Source organism: Notamacropus eugenii, chromosome 2 (genome assembly GCF_028372415.1).
Source record: "Notamacropus eugenii isolate mMacEug1 chromosome 2, mMacEug1.pri_v2, whole genome shotgun sequence".
Classification (NCBI taxonomy): Eukaryota; Metazoa; Chordata; class Mammalia; order Diprotodontia; family Macropodidae; genus Notamacropus; species Notamacropus eugenii.
The window spans coordinates 316,187,041-316,214,284 of record NC_092873.1 but is presented as its reverse complement, the minus strand read 5'-3'; the positions used below and the strand labels follow the sequence as shown (position 1 = coordinate 316,214,284).

The window sequence follows — 27,244 nt, the reverse complement described above, 5'->3', positions numbered from 1 at the left end:
ATTTTCTCAACTCTTATCCAGGGCCAAGTTTATTGGTCATTATAATTACACAGCATTCAGTTTCCCTTTTCATTCTTTCCATTTATATTGTTATAATCATCAAATGAATTGGTTTCCTGCAATATCTCTTGAAATACCATTGCACTGGGCCAGTATTTATCTTTAATTTATCATAGAACAACAATATGTTTGCAGCACAGGTTGTCCTAGAGTTGATATGTCCAAAATTCAGTTCATAATTATTTCCTACAAACCCTTCCCTTTCTTAACTTGTCTGCCAAGTTCACCACCATCTTTCCAGTCACCCAGGCTCACAACTTAGATGTGACCCTCAACTTCTTACTCTTTTACCACTTTCCCATATTCAGTCAGCTGCCAAGTTCTTTTGATTCCATCTTCACAACATCTCTCCCATTCATTCCCTTCTCTCCTCTAACTCTAATGGAGGTCCTCATCACCTCACGTTTGCATTATTGGAATAGCTTTCCTGCTTGTTGGTCTTCTTTCCTCAAGTCCTCCCAACTCCAGTCCTTCAGGTATCAAATTAATTTTCCTAAAGTATCTAAAATGATTATATCCCTCATCCAATAATTCTAGTTTCTCTCTATTATTTCAAGGATTATAAATAAACTCCTCTGTTTGGCTTTTGTAACCTGGCTCTTTCCTTATTTCCCATTCTTCTTACAACTTACCCCCTTCCATATACTCTGTGATCCAATGATATTGGCTTTCTTGCTGCTTTTTGCACCCATGAACATCCATTTCCTGATTCGGTGCATTTTCACTGACTGTCCCCCTTGCCTGTAATTCTCTCCCTACTTATCTCCTTCTTTGGATACTAGCTAAAATTCTACCTTCTGCAAAGCCTTTCCTGATTCCACCTTAATACTAGTGTCTTTCCTCTAAATTTAGCTTCAATTTATTATATACGTATATATATATATATATATATATAGATGTGATTATACACACACACACACACATATGCATATATATCAATCAGTCATATAGTTTTTTGTATGGCATCTCCCTCATTAAATAGAGAGTTCCTAGTGAGAAAGGACTATATTTTTCCACCCTTTCTTTGTATCCTTAGAGCTTGACACAACATGTGGCACATAGTAGACAATTAATTAATGCTTGTTGACTTTATGATAGAAGGAATAAGGCATCATGGCTTAACCATGTTCAAGATAAATTGACTCTCAGATAAAATTTTGTTTTCTTGTATCCATTCATGTTTGTCACTTGTTAGAGAACAAATATTCCAGGTTAAATTCAGCATTGTTGGTAAGAGGATACACCTATTTTGATGGCCTGAAGATTTCATATTATCAGCCTACCCTTAGTCATATGTTTCTGATACACATACAGTGACAAATATTACACACAATGACAAATGTTAATCTAATATTTTCCAGGATATTGACCAAAATAAGCAGCAATTCTTCTGTACACAAATATTCTTCACAAGTCAGGCTAATGGTCCTGTGACATTTCATAATCCTTCCTTTTTCCTTAGTGTCAGAGAATAACCTTTATTTCCCAGGTACAGGTTAACTACTGAGAAGAAAGTATGTCTAGCATAATAAGTTTCTTTTTTAAAGTTTTATTAAAATATATTTTCAGTTTCAAATTCCCTTCCTCCCTCTATCCCCTCCCCCACTTACTGAGAAGGCAAGAAATATGTGATATCTTCATAGACATAGTTATGCAAAACATATTTTCATATTAGCCATGTTGCAGAAAAAAGAGGGAATGATCAGGGCAAACTCTACAAGGCAGGCATTAAAAATACAGAAAAAAGAGACTAAATTATAAATGATGAACCAGAGGATGAAGGTGTAGAGGAGACAGAAAGAGAGGATGGATAATGAAAGAAATTCTCATCTTATACTTACTAAGTCATTTTTTTTTGGACCCAAGTGCAAGACTTTACATGTATCCCATTTTTCTTTCATCTTATAAATTCAACCCAATGTTCTAGTCTGTCAAGGTCCTTTTAGATATGGAACCTTTCTTCCAGCATATTAGTTATTTCTTCCAGTTTTGTGGATTTGCAAATTCCTGCAAATTTGATGAGCCTCACTCTTAGGATGATGCTAATACTTGTAGGAGTCAGAGAGGACACCACCCTATGTTGGGACCCCCACCCCCCATCATATCCCTGATAATGCAGTCCGCCAATGTTTATACCCTCTCCTAGTTACCTTTTTCCATTTACCTCAAAAACTTCTCCTTGGGCCTGTGCCCTCCTTCTTCCTCTGGTTTCAGTTACCTCATGAAGTTATAACATTCTCTACCCCCACACCCCTCGCTATGTAGGACAAGTGGACTTTTCAAGCACCGAGTCTCCCAGAGCATATTGAATGTAAGGTTCCCATCTCCTTTAACAGAACATTTCACTCATAGGAACGTTCATGAGTAGAACTCCCTCCTGCCATCAAAGTAAAGCCTCTTTCCTCATTCCCCGCTTTTCAATCCTTCTCTCTCTCCTCTTCGCCCACTCTTCTGTAGCCTCTTTCCTTTCTGAGTGTACAAGGATGATCTGCTCATTGCTAGTCATTAAATTTGACCCTAGAGCATCACGCACTCCTCCCCATCTTCCTTATTCTTTCCTCCCTTTCATCTACGTTGTGATGCAGTCCCACAAAAACCATTGATTCACCTATAGGCTTAGTGTTGCCAAGTCCCATCCATAATGTCCCAGGCTTGACTTTTTACTGTTACGTCCCCAAGACTTCCCGTTTGATCTTGTCACCGTGTGTACATTTAGATAGAAGTCTCTAATTCCTCAGTTCTCTGGCCTGGCACTGGCACTTCAGAGGTTTAGAGTGCTAGTGCCAAGAGGTTGTCTGCCATGGCATCTGTTGAAGCAAATTTAATGCCTTAAGTTGTTCTTTCTTTGTTTTTTCTTTATTCTTGAAGGTGGTGGAGTTTGGAAAGGATAACGGTGTCTTCATCCTCTATTTTGTTGTAGGTGTGTGACTATAACTTAGCCATTTCAGGTCATCCAAATGTTTTTTTTTTTTTAATCTTTTTAGTTTTTTTCTTTTCTCCTACATTTGCATTTTCTACCCGATTCTCATTTTCTTAACTGCAGTGCTTGGATGTTATTGATTTTTTTTAAAGTTCTTTCTGAAGGATTTTGTTCAATTTTGCAGAATAAATAATTCTTAGTTTTAGGCATTGAAAATTTCCTTTTTGTTGTACCCCAAGATTTCCTTCCCTTTCTAAGACTTGTTGCATAACCTTGTGAGATCTTGATTGAGGGTTCTTGCCTCTTGAAGTCTTCTTTTCCTTCTTTTCCTGGATGCTTGATGTAGGTTTTTTTGTTTTCATTAGACTGGAATCTCTGGGGTTTGAGATTTCTTTCAAGGGTTGAACTGTGGATTCTGAGTATTTTTACTTTGCCCTCCAGTTCCATAGATTTGGATGGTTTTATTTTATGATTTCTTGATTGTGTAGTATCAAGTGTTTTTAGTAATATTTTCAAGGAGTCTAATGATTCTTAAATGATTATTTCCCCAGATTAGTTGTTTTGATAGTAAGACTTTGGAGAGTCCCTTGGACAGCAGGGGAACAAATCAATCAATACTTAAAGAAATTAATTCATATTATTCCCCAATCAAATAAGAAAGCTGAAGCTTAAGTACTTTGGCCAAATAATAAGAAAATAGGATTCATTGGAAAAGATCCTGAGGTTGAGAAAGATTGAAGGCAAAAGAAAAAGAGAATAGCAGAGGATGAGATAGATAGATAGTGTCTTGGAAGCAATGAACATGAGTTTGGACAGATTTTGGAAGACAGTGGAGGATAGAAAGGCCTGAGGTTCTGCATCCCTGGGGTAATGAAGAGTTAAATGCAACTAAAAAACAACCACCTTGTATTCCCTTTTCTGTCTTTTGATTTCCTTCTCGTATACCTTGTTATATAATTGAATACTTGAGTTTTGTTTGCTTTATTCTGTTTTTTCAGTATGTAAGTTTTTGTAAGCTTTCCAGCTTTGCTTTTAAACTGTTTATTCTCTTTCCAAGTGTTTCGTCAAGATCTCCAATTTCATTTTTAATTATTTCTTTTTATAAATCTTTAATTCATCATTGGAGTCATGGTAGTCATTCCATCCTTTTTTTTTCTCCTTAGGTTCTACCTGAGATTACAGTGGAATTGTTTTCTTTTTTTGGAATTTTATTCCAGATTTTTTTAACCTCATCATATTTCTTCATTTTATTATGAGTTTATTCTGTTTGCTCATGTCTTCAGTGGCTAGAATGGAAAGAGTCTGGCTGGAATCAAACACAAATCATTCTTCCATATGGCAAGCCTTCAAATTCTTAAGGCAGTTGTCATATCCAAACCTAGCCCCTCCCTTCTTCTCTTGTCTCCCAGATTTTCTCTTCTTTGAGTAAATATTCTCTTACCTCCTATGGCATGGTTTCTAGTCCCCTCATCATCCTGATAACAGACTTCTGATGTTCTCTAGCTTGTCAATCAATTCTCTTTTAGATTCTGTGACTAACTAGCTGTGCAATTTAGGTAAGTCATTTCACCTGTGCAGGTCTTCATTTTCACATCTGTAAAATGATGGGGAAATGGTAGCCTAGATAGAGGTATCAAACATGAAATCCATGTAGCCCACAACACTCCAGAGTGTGACCAGAACTTGATTAAAATGTAATTATGAAATATTTAGCAAAATAAATAAGAATATTATGAAATATAGGTAATGTTAATATGTGGTTTTCTAAGTCAATATGGAGTCCTTGGGGATTATCAAATATAGTTTACTGGCCCTTGTTTTCTAGGCATTTCAATTTGATATACTGGCCTAAATGATTAAACTCTCTCACATTCCATGGTTTTATCCTTGTTTATTATAATTTCCCCCAAGCACAAATGACTGAAAGCAACTCCTCCCTATGCCTATTCAGTCTCTAAAGGATCATCTTAGATCTAGAGTTAGTAGAGAACTTGGAGGTGGGAAGGGAGGCATTTGAAAAAATGAGGAAAATAATTTATTAAATGACTTTCTCAAGGTCTCACAGATAGACAAATTAACAAGTGGTAGAGCCAAAATTTGGTCCTAGGAAATAAATCCCTAAGGCAGAATCACAGAATGTCAGAGTTGAAGGTGACCTTAGTAGCCACATCTAGTCCAGTTCATACCTAAAAAAAGAATTCCCACTAACAAATCCAAGAATCTGTGATCTAGCCTCTGCTTGAAAGGTTCCAGCAAGAGAAACTGATAACTTCTGCGGATATCACATTCCACATTTGAACAGCTTTGTCAGGAAATTACTCAGTGTTCCTGGTTCTACCCCCTGGGGCTAAATAGAACAAATCTGGCTCTTCCTCCACATGACAACCTTTCCAATACTTGATTACAAGTACTATGACTGCCCAGAGCCTTCTCTTCTCTAGCCTACACATGCCCATTTCCTTCAACTGATCTTCACGTGACATGGACTCTAAGCTCTTTGCTACCTTGGTTGACCTCATCTGGATACTCTCTATCTTATCACCATCCATCTTTAACTGTGGCACCAGGATTAAATGCAATATTCTAATTCAAGTCTTGATAAGGGCAAAATGTAATTGTACTCTTACCTTGTTCTTGGAAGCATTGCCCTTCTTAATGCAACTCAAGATTCTATTAGATTTTCTGGTTGCCTTATTATACCACTGACTCACATTGAATTTGTAAGCCACCAAAATCTCTAGATCTTTTTCAGAACAATAGTGATTTATCCTTGCCTTCCTTATGGAGTCATTTATTTTATATAAGTATAAGACTTTATATGTATCCTTTGAATTTCATCTTATTAGATTCAACCCAATGAATCTATCAAGATCCCTTTAGATCTGGATGCTATCTTCCAACATATTAGCTATTTCCCTCAGTTTTGTGTCACCTGTATATTTAATGAGCATCCCATCTTTCCTTTATCCTAGCATTATACCTCACATATAGTAGGTACTTAATAAATGCTTGTTGAATTGAATTAATCTCAAATACTTTGCTCTTTGTACAGAAACTGACTATCTATATGGGACACAGCCAGAATAAAACAGACTTGAGAAAAGAATTATCTGAGCATGTACACATACCTATCTCTATTAGAATTGCTTCTGCTCTATGGCTGCACATTTTCAAACCTCATCAGTTCTCTTTGAAGTGTTTTTTTTGTCTCCACTAACTTATCAGGGAGGTCCGAGGACTGACTGATTCCCTTCCTCTTTCCCACTATAGGTGAATACGGATCCTTGGAGTCACTTGAACTCACTATCTGGGGAGAGTGTCTTCACCACAGTTGGCAAAGAAAAAGAGAAAGCCAATGGTCTAAAGACATAATTTACCCACTTTATAATTTTGCAGAGGGCCTAGCCTTCTGCCTGCAGACAACAAAAAAGCCAGGCATGGAGGTATTTGAGATTATGCTTCATTGGTCTGGAACACATAGCAAATATTTCCCACTAGGTTCTTTTCACCACTCTCTCTTAGGTAATTTTCTACTCTGCTCTCACCATCTGAATAGTTGCTTGTGTGGTGTGTTGTGGTATGGTGTGGTGTGTTGTGGTGTGTGTATGTGTGTTGGAGAAAGGGGAGAATCTCTTATCTTTCCTCCAAAGACAGTGCCTTTGGAATTCACTTTCTGTTCCATTTTACATCTCTAGAGTTAACCCTTTCTTGCTCCATCCACTACAATACAGCACAAGGTTCTCAAGGGCATGTCTTTTTCTTCTTACTACAGAGTGATATAATTTCAGAGTGCAAACTATGCATAGTATTGGTAAGTTAAAAATCCTCCACTAAAGTCTTCATATCTAGGAGGTGATCCTAAATTTTTCAAAGCTAAGCATATAACCTGCTTTGCTCCATAGAATGATGGATGGTGTTAGTGAGGATTACTTTGGGCCCAGTTCTCTGCAGACTCACTTAGGAAGACACAGCTTCACTAGGACAACAAAACAAACTGATGGCTAAGTGTCATACCAGGATAGTCCCAATAGCTCTGTTGTCCCTGTGGGTAGACAAACTTTTTTCCTTTTCTGTATGAGGAGGACCTAAGCCTGTTTGCCAGTAAAGGAGATTCTGAAACACTAGAAAAGGACAGTAGGTAATATTTGAGAAGAGACAAGGCAATAGAATTTATAACTGGAAGAGACTTTATAGAGTCATTGCCTTTATTTTACAGATTGAAAAACTGCCAAAATACCAGAGAGGGAAAGTGACCTGTCTGTGGTCTCAGAGTAAATTAGTAGTAGTGGGTTCTGACTGAATTGGAAGCCAAATTTCCATTGTGCTTTTCATTGTATTGCATTGACCACATATTGTTACTTCTTTAAGAATATATGTGTATTTTAAATATAATCATTTTTTCTTATCCAACCCTTTCAAATATGATATCATTAATAATGACAAGCCAGACTGTGATGTTTAGCTTCAACCCATCTCTGTCTCCATATTTAATATATCCTTTCCTCCTTTCAGCATCTCTTCTATCAGGTTTCAAAGGAGAAAATCCCCATTCTTGATGGGATATGTCCCCCTTTTCCCATTTTCTCACTACTAGCCCTCCAATAGTTTTTTTCTTTGGTCTACAATTTCCCCAAGGTATAAGGTGTGTTCGTCCTTTGTTGCTGAAGACCATGCCATCAGAGAAATGATGACATGACTTGCACTTGAGATTGTTTTGAGTGAGGGAGGGCTGTGCAGGTCACACCCTCACTTCTCCTCCAGAGCCATCTGAATCCAGTGACCTGATATTCCTTAGGATGACTGGAGATGACGCAGGATGAGACAGTTGGGGTTAAGTGACTTGTCCAAGGTCACACAGCTAGTGAATGTCAAGTGTCTGAGGTGAGATTTGAACTCAGGTCCTCCTGACTCCTGCACTGGTGCTCTATCCACTGCACCACCTAGCTGCCGTACAATTTTCCCAATCACCCTCCTCTCCACTCCCCTATCTTTTCACTCTCTCAATATGCCCCTTCCAGACTCTTTTGTTTGCTTTGATTGCCTCACTTATCACTTTTTCTCTGTCACACAGTCTCTCTAGCCCCCTTCCTCAGACTGATTTCCTTATCTGCAACCTTCCTCAGTTTTCCCTGAATCATCATCTATTCCTCCTTTCCAACAAAGAATTTGACTTCTCTGAATTGGAAATGCGCAAGATCCAGGAATAAGCCCTTATAAGAAAGCTGACTCAGACTTCAGAACTGCTTAGAACAAACAGTATAATCATGCTTTAGGCCAATCAATGCTCTCTAAGGCAGTTATCAAATTCAAATAGAATAGCTCCCTGGGCCCCAAATTTGACACCACTGTCGTGAGGGAAGGTTCTAGTTTTTGAAACAAGAAAAGTGCTTCAGTTGCTTTGTTATGAATTTGGAGTCAGAGAATTTAGCTCTCAATTGGATATAGCTGGATCGTATCTCTATACACAACAAGCTGAATAAGTGCAGTCTCAGCAGTACTTTTGACATACCCAAAGAAACTCAGCATGTAGTAGGTGCTTAATAAATATTTATTGATTGGGTAATTGACCTACCCCAATTCTCTTAGACAATAACAGCAAAGTTACTAGCTGTGAGTGCTTGATGTCCTCTGTTTGTGTATAACCAGGGAAGTATTGTCATAGAGGGTAAAGAAGGAAGAGACAATAGATGGGTAATGGCAGTATGGTCACCTGTAGGGAACAAGCAGAGCAGTAGCCATCCCAAGGATCTATTTTACTGGCTTTTTGGGTGAATATCTTGGCAAGACCAGCTCATTCTTATTAGCACAATCAGTGAGCTAGGTCAGATAAACTGTGAGAAGAGGAAGGCAACCTTAGCTGTCAATAGCCTCAGTGAGAAGATTGACCTTATTTCCACCTTGAAAGCTGCTTATAGACAGTGTATAAAAAACAAGGGAAGTCTGAGCCTCTGGGCTGGCGTTTCTGAGATGTGTTGTATGGCTTATGTTAGAATTACAATCACCCATCTAGAACTCTTTCTACTATCCATAATTTAGTACACAGGAGGAGCAGGCAGTGGACTGGGTTCAGGGAAAACAGGATAAGATGGAGAGTTACTTGTTTCCCTTTCTCTAGATTTTATGACTGTCTGGCTTTTGTTGTTGGTCATTGCTTTCTGTAGCTGCTCATAACCTGGAAATGTAATCCCTAGGGAAGGTATTCGAATATGTCCGGTGGTCTAGAGGGGTTTGCAGGGAGAGATCCTAGCCATGGACTGCCAGACTCAGTTTTGAAGTATGGGACTTGGGGTTTATGGAATTATAAGGATAAGATTCTTTGCTCTGCTTCTTTACCCTAGGGGCCCCAGAGTAATAGGGATTCCCAGTAATATAGTGTCACAACAGTGTTTCAAGGAACAAGGGGCAAAATGATATTATTCAGGGATTCATAGGAATTGCAGGATCTAAAAACAACTTTAAAAAATCATCAGAGAACTACTGCTTTGCTACAATTACCAAAATGAAGTGAGCAAAGATTTTCTTATTAGTCAGAGCCCTGTAGGAAATATGTGGTCTGGGGACAGATTCCATGTCCCTATTATGGTTACAATAAAGGTCTGAGTGTTCCTCAAGTTCCATTTTCCATCCCTAAACTCCATGGAGTCCTTAAATGAAGAGTAATAATTAAGGAGCCCCATTCTCATTATTTTCTACTATCCTACCCTGTACTGTTTTCAACTAGTCATCTGGTCTTATTTCCTGGCTTTACTCATTTGCCATACCCATGGGCAATCATATGTCCATAATTCACATCTTTCTCATCTAAACTGATGATACATCAAGGAATAAAGGTCAGGTGATGACATCATCTTGGTGTGTAGCAGTGTGATGATTTAATGCCAAAAGTGTTATGGGCAGTACTACATCTGATGTTCAACCATGTCTGTGTTCCTCAAGCAGATACTAATTTGATTTCTTGGAAAACAGTTTCCTAAAGAGAGTTTGGGTGTTTGAGTCATGTATCCTGGTTTCTGACAAAGGTCTTAAAGAGATGGAACTGTTCAAATTTCCTCTACCTGTCTTCTCAGATGATCAAGGACAGTAATGAATTTCCAAGACTTCTCTGTTCACTCTACACTTCTTTCTCAGGACCTTAAAGTAAGGAGTGTGAGTATATCCATTTTACAATGAGAAAATGCAGATTCAGAGGTATTAAATGACTTGCTAAGGGTCACACAACTATTAAGTAAAAAAATCAAAATTCACACTCAAACTCTATAATAAAAATCTAATTCAATTTATCTGGAAAGTACTTAGCACTTAATGGTAGGCAGAGATAGTAATAAAAAAGTAACAAAAACCAGATCAATCCCCAACTTCAAGAAGCTTATAGTCCATTTTACAGGGACATAGATGGAGTTGAAGACACATGCATTTATAAATGAGTAGACAATAAATTTTTTGTTATTCAGTCATTTTCAGTTGTGTCTGGCTCTTTGTGACCCCATTTGGGGTTTTCTTGGCAAAAAACACTGATTTACCATTTCCTTCTCCATTTCATTATACAGATGAGGAAACTGAGGCAGACAGGATTAAGTGACTTGCCCAGATTCACACGGGTAGGAAGTACATGGGGCCAGATTTGAACTCAGGAAGATGAATCCTCCTGACTCCAGATCCAGCATTCTATCTGCTGCGACACCTAGCTGCCTCAGACAAAGAATAGTTAACAAGCAAATGATAGTTGGATAGAGATTCTGTGAATATATATATATATATATATATATATATATATATATATATATATATATATATATATATATATATATATGTATGTATGTATTTACATATATATAAACAAACTGCTGAAGATATTTAGAATTGGGGAGTGGGGAAGGGGGTTTCAAGGTGAGATGATTCTAAGAAGACTTCATGAAAAGGGGAATTTCATATACCAGTCCCTTTCCAAGCAGCTCTTAAATGCTTCTTATTGGGGTTTCCAATTTCAGGCAACCTTACACATCTGCTGAAGATGTCCTTATTCTTTTTAACTCTTTGATTATGAAAAATGGTATCATTAACACTGGCATGAATATAATCACAGAGTGGAGAGAGGTATCAAGACAAGTTTTAACTTAACGTATACAAAGTTCCCTTGCTGGTGGCACTATTTTGGGCCCTGTAAGGAGAAAACAGGGAAATCAAGGAAGGCTATTGTATAAATGTCCTTTGAAAATTGGAAAGAGCAATCAAGAAATTGACAGGTAACATTGCAAAATGACTCTAAAGAGCAAAAATTCATTGGTTTTACCCATGACGTTAAACTTAGAATTTAGTATTGATACATTATGGAAGAGGAGGGAGATGACAGTACAGACTAAGGTATTTGTACCTGGAAAATACACAGTAGTTCTGATTTCCAGTACTCTGTCATGTTTACATAAGTCTTTGAAATTTCCTAAAAATTCCACCGTTTCAGCAAATAGTAACTGCATGAATCATGTGAGTAAGCTTGACAATAAGAATACTCATCACAAAAAAATTCAGCTATAAGACAGGAAGAATCGCAGGCTGAAGAAACATTATAATGATTCATGAAGGCATGCTCTTACTCTCCATAGTTCCAAATGCTTATATACCTGATATGAGTAAGCATACGAGGTGTGTGTGTGTGTGTGTGTGTGTGTGTGTGTGTGTGTGTGTGTGTGTGTGTGTTGAGGGTGGGGTTGGCTTTACGGTCATCGTGTTGAATAACTATGACGTTTCTAGTTGTAAAGCATGAGAACACCAACTAGGCTTTATAGGCTGATATAAAACTCAGAAAAATGTGGTCCGGCTTCCTGAGAATTGGTAGAGCCTGTCTGGAAAAAAGTCACTTGCATCTTAGTTTTTTTTCCTTGGAGTCACCCCCATCTCTCTGTTGCCCATCTCTTCCATAGAATTGCCAGGGGGAATTGTCAGCTGTCATTACTAGCCCTAAATACCTCTCTCTGAACATAGCTCCAATTGGCAGCTGGATAAACCCTTTGACTCTGGAGCTCAGTCAAATTTATCATTCAGTACTCATCCAGAGCCTTTATCATCTGTGGCATAGTAGATTTTAAGCTCATTGACTGCAGAGACCATCTTACTTTTGTCTTGCTAGGTCTACTCTACTGCCTAGAGAGGTAAGTATGGCACAGTGCACAGAGAGCTGGCTTCCAATCCAGAAAGATCTACACTCAAGTCCCAGCTTTGGTACATATTGGCTGTGTGACGACACCTCTTAGTGCCCTAGGCAGCTTCAAAGACTAATTTGTAGTAAAGCTGTCAACTTCCGCTGGTCAAAGGGGTCGTTAATATAAGATTACTCACTGGTTGAATATATACATATATATGTAAATATATATGTATGCGGTATATGATATACATGTGTATATATTCATATATGTATGTGTATGTGTGTATATATAGACACACACATATATATGTGATGTAACAATTGGTTACAATGTTTGTAATCATAAAGTGAAGAACATCCTACGCTTGAGTGTGCTAATATAAAAATCTTTGCAATTGTAGAAGGAAGGCAAAGTTTACCATCATAGCTACAGCCATTATTAGTTTGGGCACCTGAAACATGCAGCACAATTCTACCCTTATACCAAGTTGCAATTCACTATTGAATTTTCATTTATGACAAATTCAGCTGAGTAGAAGTGGGGAGCTAGTATTATAAAGGTACAATATTATAGGGATATATAGATTGCTGAAGGGGTACATATGTTAAATTTTTGTATTTTCTGCATTTTGATGGTCTCAGAAAAACAATCCTATGATTGTCTCATATCCTAGTTTTGGCTCTCCTAAGCATGGAATCCTAAATTTTGGTTTGGAAAATCTTATCACCTTTGGTAGAGAAATGGCCTCAGTGACTTCCACTTGATCTAATAAATGCCTAGTGTAAGACTTAAAGCAATCGCAAAGTTAGGCCTCTTTTTACAATGTGCAGCCTCAAATGCTATTACTACTACTGCTTTCATTTTACACATGCCTGATGGTAGGAGTCAATGTCCTCTTTGGCCTTGGCTTTTGATTTTCCTCTGAGAAAATCTGCTCCTGATGTCTGTGCCATTGTTTCATTTTCCTGATGAATCCTTTAGCTGTGGCAAGGCCTGAGAGCTGCAGTAAGATCACCATCTATGGTCACCAGTAAGATATCAGTGTGGGTCCTCCAAAGGTCTCCAGACTTCACCCCATGACAACTCTGGCTTCCTACTGGGGACTTTTAAGGGTTGTGTTTCATATGAGGATATGTTCTGAATGTGACTTTCGCCTATGGAGTGCAAAAGGAGAAATGAAATGTTAGGGTTTTTTTTTTAATATCTGCTAGTACAGTCTGAGCTATCTCCTCTTTTATAATCTGTTTCTCCTTTCTTTCTTACCCCACCCCATTACTCTTCTCATGAAATTAAAATTAATCATTCTGAACCCATTCTAAAACCTATTCTAAATCTTGATGCTTTTGTCCTATACTAATTTAATTTCTGATTGCTTCAGATAGCTTTTTAGGGTAATAAGTTATGAGTGAATTGTTAATCTGTATTGTGGGTGAAACTTTTCCAACAAGTGAATTCCCACTGCCCCGCTGCTGCCTGCCAATGTATTATTTGATTCATATGAGGAAAGCACTATATGTACATATATATATATATATATATACACACATATATATGTAAAATGATATGGTATCGTAGGTAATGAGTTCAGTTAATGTCTTAAAGTATAAAATTTTAAGAAAAAGGCCAAATAACTTGTTTTGATTTTTAACTGAATCATTGAAAAACAAACAGTAAAGAAAATTTTAGTTAAGTAAAATAATCTCTTTGACTGTCTGAATTTTAACTAGCTACTCCTCAACATGTGAGAATTCTGATTCCATAAGATTATTTTGAATTTTTTTCAGTCAACAGGTGTTTATTTTTTACCCTTCCCACCTCTTTTTCCTACTGGAGAAAAAAAGAGAGACAAATCCCATGGAACAAATATATAGAGTGAAGCAAAACAAATTTCCACATGGATCATGTTCAAAAACGTGTGCCTTGTTCTTCATCTTGAGTCTATCACCTCTCTCTCAGGAGGCAGGAAACATCCATAGTGCTCTAGAACTGGGGCTGGTCACTGTATTGATCAGTTCTTTCAAAGCATTAAAGATTGTCTGAGGATGTAATTCACAGAATCAAAGTCTCAGAATCATAAGTCATCTAAGGAAATCCCCTACAACTGTCATCTAAGTTCAATTTAAAGACCTACAATAACTTGTGAGTTTAGCATTTCTCAGGGCAACCAATTCTGTTTTTGAATAATTCTAATTGATATGTAGGTTTCTTTCATATTAAGACAAAAATCTACTTCTCCACAACTTCCACCTATTGAGCCTGGTTATGTCCTTTGGAGGCAAGTGAACAGGTCTAATCCTTCCATATGAAAGCCCTTCAGATACTTAAAGGTAGTTCACATCTGTCTGCATGAGATATTGTTGAAGACAAAGTTTCCCCTTTCAGAACTTGAAATTGTGGTAGCCTTTGCAACCCAGCCACCCTGCTCTTAGTGTTTCTTTGAGGTCCCTTGTTTCTGGCTAACCCAGTCCAGTTGGAGCAGGTGGTGGGAGGGAGGTGGGGGAAGGGTTCAGGTCCATAAACTCACCCTTTTATAAATGTAAGACTCCTTCCTTCTTCTGGCTTATCTCAGAAGTTTATCTATATCTAAGGTAAATTCCTACACTAAAACAGGGCAAACAAAACTTCCTTAAAAGTCATATAGACTGAGTAATAAAGTTCATAACAGAGAGATATGCATAGTAGATAAAAGGGACCCTTAGAGTATGACTGGAAAGAGCTAACTTCCTTCAGCTAATACTGGGACAAAAGTCACTGCTGCTACAGGTAAGCAAAATCTATAGCCAGAGAGCCCTCATCAGTACTCTGAGAGAGGAGGGGAGAAAACCTCCTTGTTGTTCCTGGAACAAGACACTCCATCTCTGCCCCTGGAATTTTCACTGACTGTCTCCCATGCGTAGAATACTCTCCCCTCTCATCTCCACCTATTGGCTTCCCTAGTTTCCTTTAAGTCCCAACTAAAGTCCCATATTCTACAGGAAGGCTTTCTTAATTCTTCTTAGTTTTACTGCCATCCTTCTATTTATAATTATTTTTTTATAATTTTATAAATTTTTATAATTTTAAAATGATTTTATAATCTTTTTGTTCCCCCGAATATATCTTGTTTTTACATATTTGTTTCCTTGTTGTCTCTGCCATTAGATTGTGATCTACTTGAGGTTGTCTTTTGATTCTTTTGTTATCACCAATACCTAGCACAGTGCTTGGAGCATAGTAGGTGCTTAATAAATGTTTATTGACTGATAGAAGGACACAAGTAAGTGCAATCTCTTTTAGCTTAGTAACATGTAGTCAATGCTTAGTACAGGTCCATAGTTCTAGGGATCCTTGATGTATTCAAAGAAGTGATCACGGAATCTTAAGATGTTAGGACTAGCAAAAAACCTGCAGGTCAGAAAATCTAACCTTTATATTTTGCAGATGAAGAAATGGAAGCTTTGAGAGGGGAGTTAACTTGTCCAAGATCTGGATTTCTAAAACTTCACTTCAGGTGTGATTTAGGATTACATGATCCCATAGGACCCTCATCCGCTCTCTGCAAACTTCTGTTCATGTTGCTAAAGTATCCCTCTCAAAGCAGGAGAAGCAATCCTTGATACCAGAACTGGGCCTAAGGATTGATAAAATAGAGTGGAACATGCAGTGGCACACAATAAGGAAAATGTCTTGATATTACTTTTTTAAAATAGTTTTAATATATAGTAATGTATAGGTTTAATGCTAGAAAATTCTGTTCCCCTTAGGACATAGGTTTTTATTGTGGGATAAAGTCACATAGGAGACAACATGGTGTAGTGGAAAGAGAGCTAGCTCTGGAGTAAAATTATCCATGTTCAGATCCTGCCTCTAAAACTTACCTCTGTAATCTTGGGCAAACCGTTTAAACTTTACATCTCAATTTCCTGTCTGCTAAAAAATGTGAAGATTGGTCTTGGTACTCTTGGGAGCTTTTTTCTATTACTAGATCTCCAACTCTTTGATATTAGAAACCTGTATTCTGATCTCTACCTTATTCGTTACCCCTGGGACCCGGAGCAAGTCACCATTCTTCTTGGAGTCTCAGTTCTATATATGTTAATCATAAAGTCTCAAGGCTTTCAAAAATCCTTTTTTTATTTTCTAAGGCTTAATACTGCTTGTTTTTTAAAATTATTTTATTTGTTTTCAGTTTTCTACAATCACTTCCATATATCTTAGATTTTTTTTCCCTTCCTTCTCCTTCCCCCTTCCTCCCCACTCTCTCCCCGAGATGGCATGCAATCTTATACAGGTTCTACATATACATTCTTATTAAACACATTTTCACCTTAGTCATGTTGCACAGAAGAATTAAAATGAGTGGAAGAAACCATAAAACAAAACAAAACAGAACACAAGAGAAAATGGTCTACTTCATTATGTGATCCAGTTCCATAATTTTTTCTCTGGATGTTGAAGGCATTCTTTTTTTTTTTTTTAAATCCAAATATAAAGATGAGATAAGGCTACTTGAAAAAGTAAATCCACAAAAGGATGTTCTGATTTTTGGGGGTGGGGTGAGAAATGGAGTTGGGTTGTTGAAAATGGGAGTAGTCATCACAGAATCATATAATTTCAGAACTGGAAGGACCATTATAAGTTATTTAATTATGAGTGAGGTTAAAATTACTGTACTTGACTCCAAGTGTTTTGACAGGTGAAGCATTTTCTGATTGAATCAAACAATCAGAATTGAGTACCTGTGCACTTCCTTGAGCCAAACTATTGTATTAGGAACTTGGTCATCCCCTCAGCAGTTTGTATAAAAGGGAGAAGCTATCTCAGAACTGAAAGAAGATCAAGCAAGTATGGAACAAAGGGAGATGTGAGCAGTGATAGAGAATGGAAATTCCAAAAGAACCTTATTCTATAGGCTTACTCAGAGAAGAGTATCCAGGTTAGGAGAATGCCCCCCCAAAAGCTGAGTCTCCAATATCCCCACCTGTCTATCCATAGACACTATAATGAAATCTATTATCTTGTTACCCAAATTTTTCCAGTAAACTGAATTTTGCCCCAAATGCAAAGAGGCCAGGGATTAATTAGAGATAGGTTTACACATAACATTGGGCATAGAGCCCATCTTCTACTAAGGGAACAGAAATTTTTCCTAACTGGAAGCTTGGAGTAATTGCTAGATCGCTAGTCATCTAAAATAAGCTCATTTAAGCTAAAGAGAACGGAGCCAAATGGACTTTAGTGACTATTATATTGCTACGTCTGCATTTATAATCATCTAATTACATCTGCATCTACATCTACATCTACATTTACAATCATCTAATCATTGTGATAATACACGTAAACATAATCAAATCATAAAGAAACTGAGTCTGAGAGAAGTAAAGTGATTTGCCCAAAGTTAAGCCAGGACCCTGGACTACTTTACTCCTTAGTCCTTATCATAATATACGGCAGTAAGAGTTGAATGTATTTGAGTGTTAGGCATTTTTTTAATATCTGCTAATACAGTCTGAGCTATCTTCTTCTCTTTTATAAACTGCTCCTCCTTTCTTTCTTACCCCACCCCATTACTCTCTTCTTTTACTGCTCTGCTTAGGGCAAAGGGCAAGTGTCCAAATTCTCAGTATGGTAACAATGATTCTTTTGCTAAGGTATTGAGTCACTGAATACCAGATTCAGTTTTGTCTGGGGGTCACCACAGACCCATCCCATAGTGACCCTATGCCCACCTTAATGAGGTGAGGGGCTAGAACCATTGTGATCAGTCAAAATTACTCAGGACTGGGGTTACCTGGGTCTGGGATGATCCACCCAGGATTATTCCATCCAAGAGATCTTGATGGAGAGGGGAAATCTTGGGAACACCATTAATTGAACATATCTCTTTCTCATTGAGAGGTTAGGAGATGGTCATATTACTTGTTTATACCTGACCTGGTAATAGGTATGATGGCATGTTCATCTGAGACCAGGGAAAGGCATACTTTCCCAATTTTCTTCTTTGCCCTCATTATGGTATAGAGCAGTTGGAGTCCATGCCCTTCCTCCCTTCCCCAGGGATCTTTAGATAGATTTCAGAGAGTCCATGAACTATACAAATAGGGAGAAATTTACATTTTTGTACAATCGTATTAGACATATTTCCACATTAGTCATGTTGTGAAAGAAGAAATCAGAACAAAAAGGAAAAATCACAAGAGAAAAAAACAAGCAAAAAAAGAGAGAAAATAGCATGCTTCCATCTGTATTCAGACTCCATAGTTCTTCCTCTGGATGTGGATAGCATTTTCCATCACAAGTCTTTTGGAATTGTCTTAGACCATTGTGTTGCTGAAAAGAGCTAAATCTTTCCAAGTTGATCATCACACAATATTGCTGTTACTGTGTACAATGTTCTCCTGGTTCTGCTCACTTCATTCAACATCAGTTCATGTAAGTTTTTCCATGTTTTTCTGATATCTGCCCACTCATCATTTCTTCTAGCACAATAGTATTCAATTACATTCATATACCACAACTTGTTCAGCCATTCCCCAATTGATGGGCATCCTCTCAATTTCTAATTCTCGACCACCACAAAAAGAGCTGCTACAAAATCTTTATACATTTTTTCCTTTTCCATTTTTTGTGATCTCTTTGGGATATAGACCTAGTAGTGGTATTGATGGATCAAAGGGTATGCACAGTTTTACAGCCCTTTGAGCATAGTTCCAAATTGCTCTCCAGAATGGTTGAATCAGTTCACAACTCCATCAACAATGCATTAGTGTTCTAATTTTACCACATCTTTTCCAACATTTATCATTTTCCTTTTTTGTCATATTAGCCAATCTGACAGGTATAAGGTGGTACCTCAGAGTTGTTTTAATTTGCATTTCTCTAATCAATAGTCAATTCATATGACTATAGATAGCTTTAATTTCTTCATGTGAAAACTTCTTATTCATATCCTTTGAACATTTATCAACTGGGAAAATGACTTGTGTTCTTATAAAATTTGATTCAGTTCTCTATATATTTTAGAAATCAGGTTTTTATCAGAAACACTGGTAGTCAAAATTGTTTCCCAGCTCTCTACTATATCCGAATGTTTGTCATCTTGGGGAAGGGGAAAAGGAAGGAAGGAGAAAAGAATTTGGAACTAAAAATCTTATAAAAGTGAATGATGAAAACTATTTTTACATATAATTGGAAAAAATACTATTAAGGGAAATATTGCATTTTTATTTTCATTTACCCCTGACATTAAATTTTTTTTTTTAAATTCTGAATGTAGGCTACAAACCATTATTCTAAGAGGGGGCCTATGGGCTTCACCAGTCTATCAGATGTTAGAAAGGTTAAGAAAAGGTTAAGAAAGGTTAAGAAAATTTGGTAGAGGAAAGATCAATGAACTGGGAGTCAGAACAGCTGGGTTATAGATCCTGTTGTGCTCTCTAACCTACTCTATGGCCCAGCCCTAGGACACATAACCTGTTGCAGCCAGGACAGATTTCTTATCATGGGGACCAGAGAAACTTGGCAGAGCAGGCAGCACAGCAAGGTTCAGAACAGCAGTCTTTGACCAGGAAAGTCAATAAATCAAAGTAAGATAGGAAAGTTCACCACTGTTCAAAGAGCATTTCAAAATCATTGATCAGGGAATGAATTAGCATCTAGAAAATGGATAAAGTCAGCAAGGATCAGAGTATATAGTGCACGTACGGACCTGTTCAAGCTCTCTTCTTTTCAAAAGCATTCTACTTATGTATTCCACTATTTTCTTATGAGCCTTGGAGCTATATTTGTTATGGACACTCTCAGTTACCTTATCTTTAAAAGGTGTCAGGGGATGGGGTGCAGTTGAAATAATAATAATATCAATGATTCTATGACTATGAAGATAATAATCACACATAATTATTTATGGTACTTTAAGATTTGCAAAGTTCTTTCTTCACAGCAGCCCTGTAAGTGTGAGTATTGTGCCCATTTCACAAACAAGGAAAGTGAGGCTCATTGAAGTTAAGTAATTTGCTTATGGTCATACAGCTGGTAGGTTTTGGAGATAGGATTTGAACCCAGCTCTCCTAAATCTCAGTTCAGTGCTGTTGTGAGTTAACTCTTGTATTATAACATTTCAGGTATAGCATGATGCCAAAATAAGGTTCAAGTAAATGTTCATATATTATTCCTTCGAGGTTTACTTTGTTTGTAGCTCTTTTTCCTCAGGAAATTGCTGTCTTCACGTTGAGTTTTGAGTGGCAGGAATGATCACAGAGCACACCAGCAATTAGCATTTCCTTCTTTCCACCTTGCTCTGTGACCTCTGCTCTTCTACCAGCAGTAAAGTGAGAACAGTAAAGCTGTGTCTATCCTACAAAGTGAGATTAACTTCCAGAGAAAGGCTGAAAAGCTAACATTCCAATCAGGAAGCATGTTTCAGTCCTTTTCCTATTCCAGCTTCAACCTGATCTCACTTTTGGAAAGTTACAAGTTGATATGACTTTGACTTTAAAAAATTTTCCAGTTTTAAAATCTTGCCATGCTTGTCTTTTTCTTTGAAAAAAAAATTAAATTGGTATGTTCCTAAATACAGGTATTTTGATTAAACACATAGCTCAGGACTAATGATTGACCCAGCTGATTGTCTCAGTAAATGCACATGTGTACATAAAAGTGTGTGCAATCAGTTGTGTATGTGTGTGACAGACATAAACACAGAGAGACAAAAGAGAGACAGAGAGGATATCTTAAAACCATGTGTAAGAGTCATTGAAAGGAAAGGAACTCAGTTTTCTCATCTATAATGTAAAGAATTTAAAGGAAATGATTTCAAGAGTTCCTTCCTACTGTGAATTCACAACCTTATGATCTCAAATTTCTTCCAACTCTGGCATTTTGTAATAATAATAAATAATCTTTCATACATTGACAGACTACTTCTCATATTACAAATATAGATCTCAAAATATCTTGGATAGCTCAAAGAAGCAGCATGGGAAAATGGATAGAGTGTGAGACTTGGCTTTAGGAAGGCCCAGTTTCAGACTTTACCTCAAACACTACCTGGGTGATCCTGTGTACTTCACTTAGTCTCTCTGAATCTCAGTTTCCTCATCTCTAAAATCAAGGGGTTAGATTCAATAGCCTCTTAGGTCCTTTCTAGCTCTAAATTAATAATTCTTGGAATTATATTAGAAGTAGAGTATTATCATAGATGTAATCATTTCCCACAGTCCCTCAGACATGACATTAATTCATGAAAATGTAAGAATGAAATTTTAAATTGACATCTCTTTACCAAATATACATAATATCAAAACTATTTAGAAAAAAAGTCTTTCAAATTGTGAAACCTAAAAGAAGAGATCAAAATCATGGAGCAACATGTGGTTTCCATGTTTTTCTCCCTGCTATTAGAGTTATACTGAGGATAAGCTTATATAGTAGGTAATATTCTTCTAACAATAAAACATTTTTATCCACCTGTGTAGTAGTATATACGGTATTAAATATAGAAGAATGATAGTAGGATAGTGATTTATCCTAGGACAATTTTCATCTAAACACTATTGCAAAAAAAAAAATGAGATGACTGAGGTAAAAAGAAGAATGATTATAATACTGCACGGTTCTATTACTGTGTTATTGTGGGTAGTCCCTCTGATCACATCCCATCCCTTCAGGAGTTTCCAAAGTCAACCTGATCACCAGCTTCTTTAAAACTAGCTTGTCTTCATACAACAAATAGACCGTGTCTCTAATGGAAGCCTTTCCAGCATTGTGGAAGGTGCAAGAGATTGCACTTCTTTGGTATAGACATTGAGAGCCCAGAATCATCTCTGTGCCACAATCAGCCATCAGAATAGAATTTACAACTCATGATCATATAGCACATTACAAAACACTTTCCTCACAATGATGCTGTGAAGTAGATATTGCAAATATTGTAACCTTTAAATAAAAAACTCCTAACAAGGTATCTCTTTCTACTCTATGATTTTATGACTTAGAAATGAACTATAGAAAGAAGAGAAAAACTGCATATGAGAATGACATGCATAACTTTTGGATACTATTTTGACCCACACCCATGATTCTATAATGCATTCAGGGGGATAAAGAGTTTCTCTGGTAAAAGCAGGAACCCCTCACTGTTGTGCCAAGTATAGTTTGTGCATATTTGATGAGAGGACTGAATTACCCCTGACTTGTAGTTCTTTCATAACCCATGCATGTGCTGTAAGCAGTTGTTTGGTGGGCTTTCCATGCGTATAATACACTAATAACATCCATCCCATTCAACAATCTATGTACTACACTCAGTACACTAAAGGCACACAATATAGCCACTTTGGAGAGTTACTTTTCTTATGATACAAAACTCAATGCTCATCTTAAATTTTCATTAGAATTCAGTTCTCAACATAATTTTCTTTAAATGGTAATGGAGCTTAATGGCTATAACTATACAACCTTTTCATTTTAGATGAGGAAATAGAGGCTTGAAGAACCCATACCTCCAGACTAACAGACAAGTACTGATCCATATATCCACCATTCTGAGCCTGCCTATTTTGGACTTTCATGTTTTTGGGATTGCCACTAGTTTTTTGGATACTTTTATCACTTTTCAGAATAATTGTCATCATTGTTACCATTTAGAATAACTCTCACCCACCTTGTGACTGAATGGCGTTGGCTCTGAACTTTTGTGGAAGCCAATCTTCTGTCTTCGGCTACCCTCGTGAAGGGTGCCTCGGTGAAGTGCTGGGTTTCTTCAGTAATTGTATCTGTTTTCTTCCCACTACCCAGGAACTGGGATCCACTCCTGTGGAGCCTTAAGACTATAAGTCCAACTTCTCAGGGCACACCTCGAGGCTGAATGTATACCAGAAGATCCAGAAGACCAGGCTGAAGGCAAAGAATAAAGACCCCGTGTAGACCAAGAAGTCCCAGTAATTTAGAGGAGCCAAGATCCCCAGAAGCAAAAGGATGAGCCCAACAACATCGAACAGGACAGCCAACAGAAAGATTGGGATACAGCGCCCAAGACCGCATCTTCCCCAGGGCCACGCAAGCAGCATTGGCTACAAACTTACTCTGGTCTAGAAAGAACACAACTGGCTGGGACTTGGTGGTGGCAATTTGCATGAGAGTATGACTGTTTCTCTTTCCCTCCCTGCCTCTTTCTGTGCCTGGAGATTGTGAATTAACCTCTGTGAGCCATAAGGAAGTACACACGTACTATACACATCTTTTAAGAGGAGTCAGACAAGGTGACTGGTTTTTTTTTAACTGTTTCATGACTCTGGAATGATAGACACAAATACCCAACTTTCAAGTCACACTGAATTGGATCTTTAGTTGCTCAAATTAATGAGGAAGAAATGGAGTCAAGTTACACTTAATGTATATATGAACAAATTACTCTGTGAGGTAGGCAAGACAATTATTTTTATTCCTATTTTGAAAATGAGGAATCAAATTCCAAGGAATGTTTGTTTTCAGGAGCTGTAAAAGCTTTGAGAATGAACTTTAGTTCCAGGAAGTCTTCTTGGATTTTGGAATAGTTAATAATGATAACAATAACTCAGATTTATATAATACATTATGCTTAGAAAATACAGCCTTTTTATTAATTCATTAGATCATAGCATTAATCTTGTGAGGCAAGTACTACAATTATTTTTTATTCCTCTCATCTTTAGATGAGGCAGCTGAAGGTCACACAGCTAATAAGTGTCAGATCCAGTATTCAAATCCAGACTCATCTCCAAGTCCCCTGTGCTACCTTTGGAAGAGTCAGTATTGGAGAATGATTAAAACAGTTGCCTGGGAGTCAGACTATTCTGGGTTCTCTAATCTCTGTCTCAAATTCGTTATGTGACTGAATAAGAGCTGTCCTTTTTAGGCTTTAATTTTTCCATCTTCCAAGATAGGGTGAATAGTCTCTTTTTCTTCCTCTTTGACTGAGGGCAAAGGTGAATAAATGATCACAGTGCATGATACATAAACATGCAAGTTCATGGACTCCCCTTTCCCTGCCCTGAAATACATCCACAGACTCCTTGGAATTAAGAAGCCCTGGACTATAGAAATGATTTGCCAGGTCCTTCCCCATCCCAATAGTTTCCCTATTTGCATGTTTGAGTTTACTTTTCCTGATGTTAGGATGGTACAGTGGAAACACAAGTAGCTCTGGTATTAGAGGAGAAGATTTAAAATCCTACTTACACTGCTTATGTGGCATTAAACAAGTCATTTAGTGTCCTTAAACTTCAATTTTCTCCTGTTTAAAATGATGTGGTTGAACTGACTGTCCCGAGATCTCTTCTAGCTCTAGGCCCATGATTTTACGATATTCTTTGTACTGACATGGATGTTCTACTTAAATATGCTGATTTGTGACATAGTGAAGATTTATAGGAGACATTGCCAAGAAGAGACTAACTCTGACAGTTGAATGGACAGATGAAAAGCCAGGAATTAGAGTGAAAAGAACAGTAAATAGAAGATCATAGAAATCTGGAGTGAAAATATATCTTAAAGAACAACTAGTTCAACACCCTTAGAAAGAACCTGGGGTTTGATGAAGTGAAGGGACTTGTCCAAGGGAACACCTCAAGTGAAGAGCTGTGCTAGGCTCAGAGAAATTTTAGGCACAGGAAGGAAGAGGAAGACATGAATAAATCAAGGAGTTGGACAGTGTTCTGTATCAATAAATCAATAAATATTTATTGAACACCTATTGTGTGCCAGGCACTGTGCTAAGTGTTGGGATACAATTAGAGGCAAAGGATTATCCCTGTCCTCAAGGAGCTTACAATCTAATGGGAAAGACAATATGCAAGCAAATATTTACAAAGCTAATGATTTATAGGATAAATAGGAAATAATTAACAGAGGGAAGATGCTAGAATTAAAAAGAGTTGGGAAGGCTTCCTGTAGAAAGAAATTTAATTGGGATTTAAAGGAAACCAAGGATGTCAATAGTCAAAGTGGAGAAGGGAGAGCATTCCAGGCATGGGACATAGTCAAAGAAAATGCCCAGAGCTTAGAGACTGAATTGCCTTGTTCATGGAATGACTTAGAGGTCAGTGTCATTGGACTGAAGAGTATTTTTTGGGAGTAAAGTGTAAGATGACTGGAGAGGTAGGCAGGGGCCAGGTTACAAAGAGCTTTGAAAGCCAAAGAAAGGATTTTATATTTTATATTAGAGGTAATAGGAGGCCACTGGAGTTTATTGAATAAAATGGGAACCCCTGTGCTTTGGGAAGATGAATTTGGTATCTGAGTAGAGGATGGAGTGGAGGTGGGAGATACCAACAGACTGCTATTGTGAAAGTCCAGATGTGAGTTGTCAGAGAAGGGAAGGGGGTATAGAGGAGAGACTTGTGAGGGGAGAAACAACAGGATTTGACAACTGGTTGGATGCAGGAGGTGAAAGAGAGTGAAGAGTCAGGGATGATGTCTACGCCATGAGCCAGGGTAACTGGGGGACAGTTTGGAAGGAAAGATTATGAGTTCAGTTTTGGACATATTGAGTTTAATATTTCTGTTGGACAGTTCAAGATGTTCACTAGGCAACTGGAGATGAGATGAGAGACTAGAGGTCAAAAGAGAGGTTAGGGATGGATGTATGAATCTGAGAATCATCTGTATAGATGTCATAATTGAATATTACAGAGAGGTGATAGTTAATTCAATCAATAACCATGTTAAGCTTCAGGGATAGAGTTAAGCAGTAGGGATATGAAGGGATATAAAGATAAAGACAAAAAATGAAAAAAGTCTATTATATCATTTAACTTTTTATTTCAATAAACTTTTATTAAGTGTCCCATGGGCCCACAGATCTGAGCTAGATAGATGTTAGAGGAAGATACATGTTTAAATGAAAAATGCTTTTACCTCTTGGGGCTTATGAATAAGGAGGGGAATAAGACAAATGCAGGTAAGTAAAATATACAATAATACATGATAAGTGCATTAGAAAGGTACAAAGTACTCTGTGAAGTCTGAGGGGAAAGGTTATGGGAGGTATCCTGAGTCCTGAAATATTTTTGGGTTCCAGTGTTTTTCCAACACAGAACTTATGATTGCTGGCTAGTTTCACCTATTCTCCTGCTGCTGAAAGTGCAGTTGTTTTCTGTTTCCTAAGGACTCCCTAGTATTAATATTAGCCTCAGGACATACAATTCTGATATTGCAAATCAAGGTAAAGCAAACTGTTCTGGTACTTATGACTAGGGAAGCCGCCAGAAGAGGAGGTGGCTCTGCTAGCTGCCTGTAAAAAGTAAACATAAACAGAGGCATATATTTATTTTAAATATGTATTCCTTAGTTTATATTGATATGCATTTGTATATGAATATGATTTACTTATATTCTATTTATAAATATATATTAGTAGATGTACACCATTTATAAATTCACATTTAGGTACATATAGCATTAACCTGAAACCTCTCGATGTTAGGCTCAACATGTCCAAAAATAGAAAAGCCCTCTATCTTCCCCCCCAAAAAACTCATCCCTCATTCTAACTTCCCTATTTCTGACCTTCATTTCTCTAATAATCCAGGTTCCCAAATTCATGGTCTTCCTGAATTATTCCTCTCCCCCTATATCCAATCACTTACCAAGTTTTCTTGATTCTATCCCTGCAACTTCTCTCTTTTCCATAGCCTTCTCTCCATTGCACAACCATTAGCTTAGCTGTTTTTCCTCTCACTTGCACCATGAATGGATGAAAAAACATTTGTTAATGATTTACTGTGTTTCAGATACTATGATAAGCTTGAAGGTTCAAATACAAAGAGACAGTCTCTGCCCTGAAGGAATTTTCAGTCTAGTGGGTTCCCCTTAACAATTAACCATATGGGAGAGGTGGCTGAGGAAGGGTATTTTGGTCTGAGAAATCACAATAATGACGAACGGAGCTAGAGGGCAGCAAATTTGCATTCTCTTTTCAGAAGACAATAGGACTTTAATAGGTAAGAGAGAGAAATATAGCAGGAAGATAGGTGGAAAAAAGGACTTTCATGGGTCTGGGGTAGCTACATTTAGTGGTCTGATCGATTAGCAGAACATAGCCTCTAAGCAGGAGTGTGGAACATGAGTAGATGAGCTTCTCCAGGGCATGGTCCCTGAAAGT

The 27,244-nt window shown here is 37.5% G+C and overlaps 1 long non-coding RNA gene across 1 annotated transcript; it reads right to left on the bottom strand.

Moving 5' to 3' along the window:
• Nucleotide 1: 1 nt before the first annotated feature.
• LOC140527838 (uncharacterized) lies at nucleotides 2–26,897 on the bottom strand. The gene is made up of 3 exons (XR_011974943.1): nucleotides 26,730–26,897; nucleotides 22,766–22,998; nucleotides 2–13,274 (listed from the first exon to the last, which is right to left on the bottom strand). It is a non-coding gene; the product is annotated as an uncharacterized lncRNA (long non-coding RNA).
• Nucleotides 26,898–27,244: the final 347 nt, after the last annotated feature.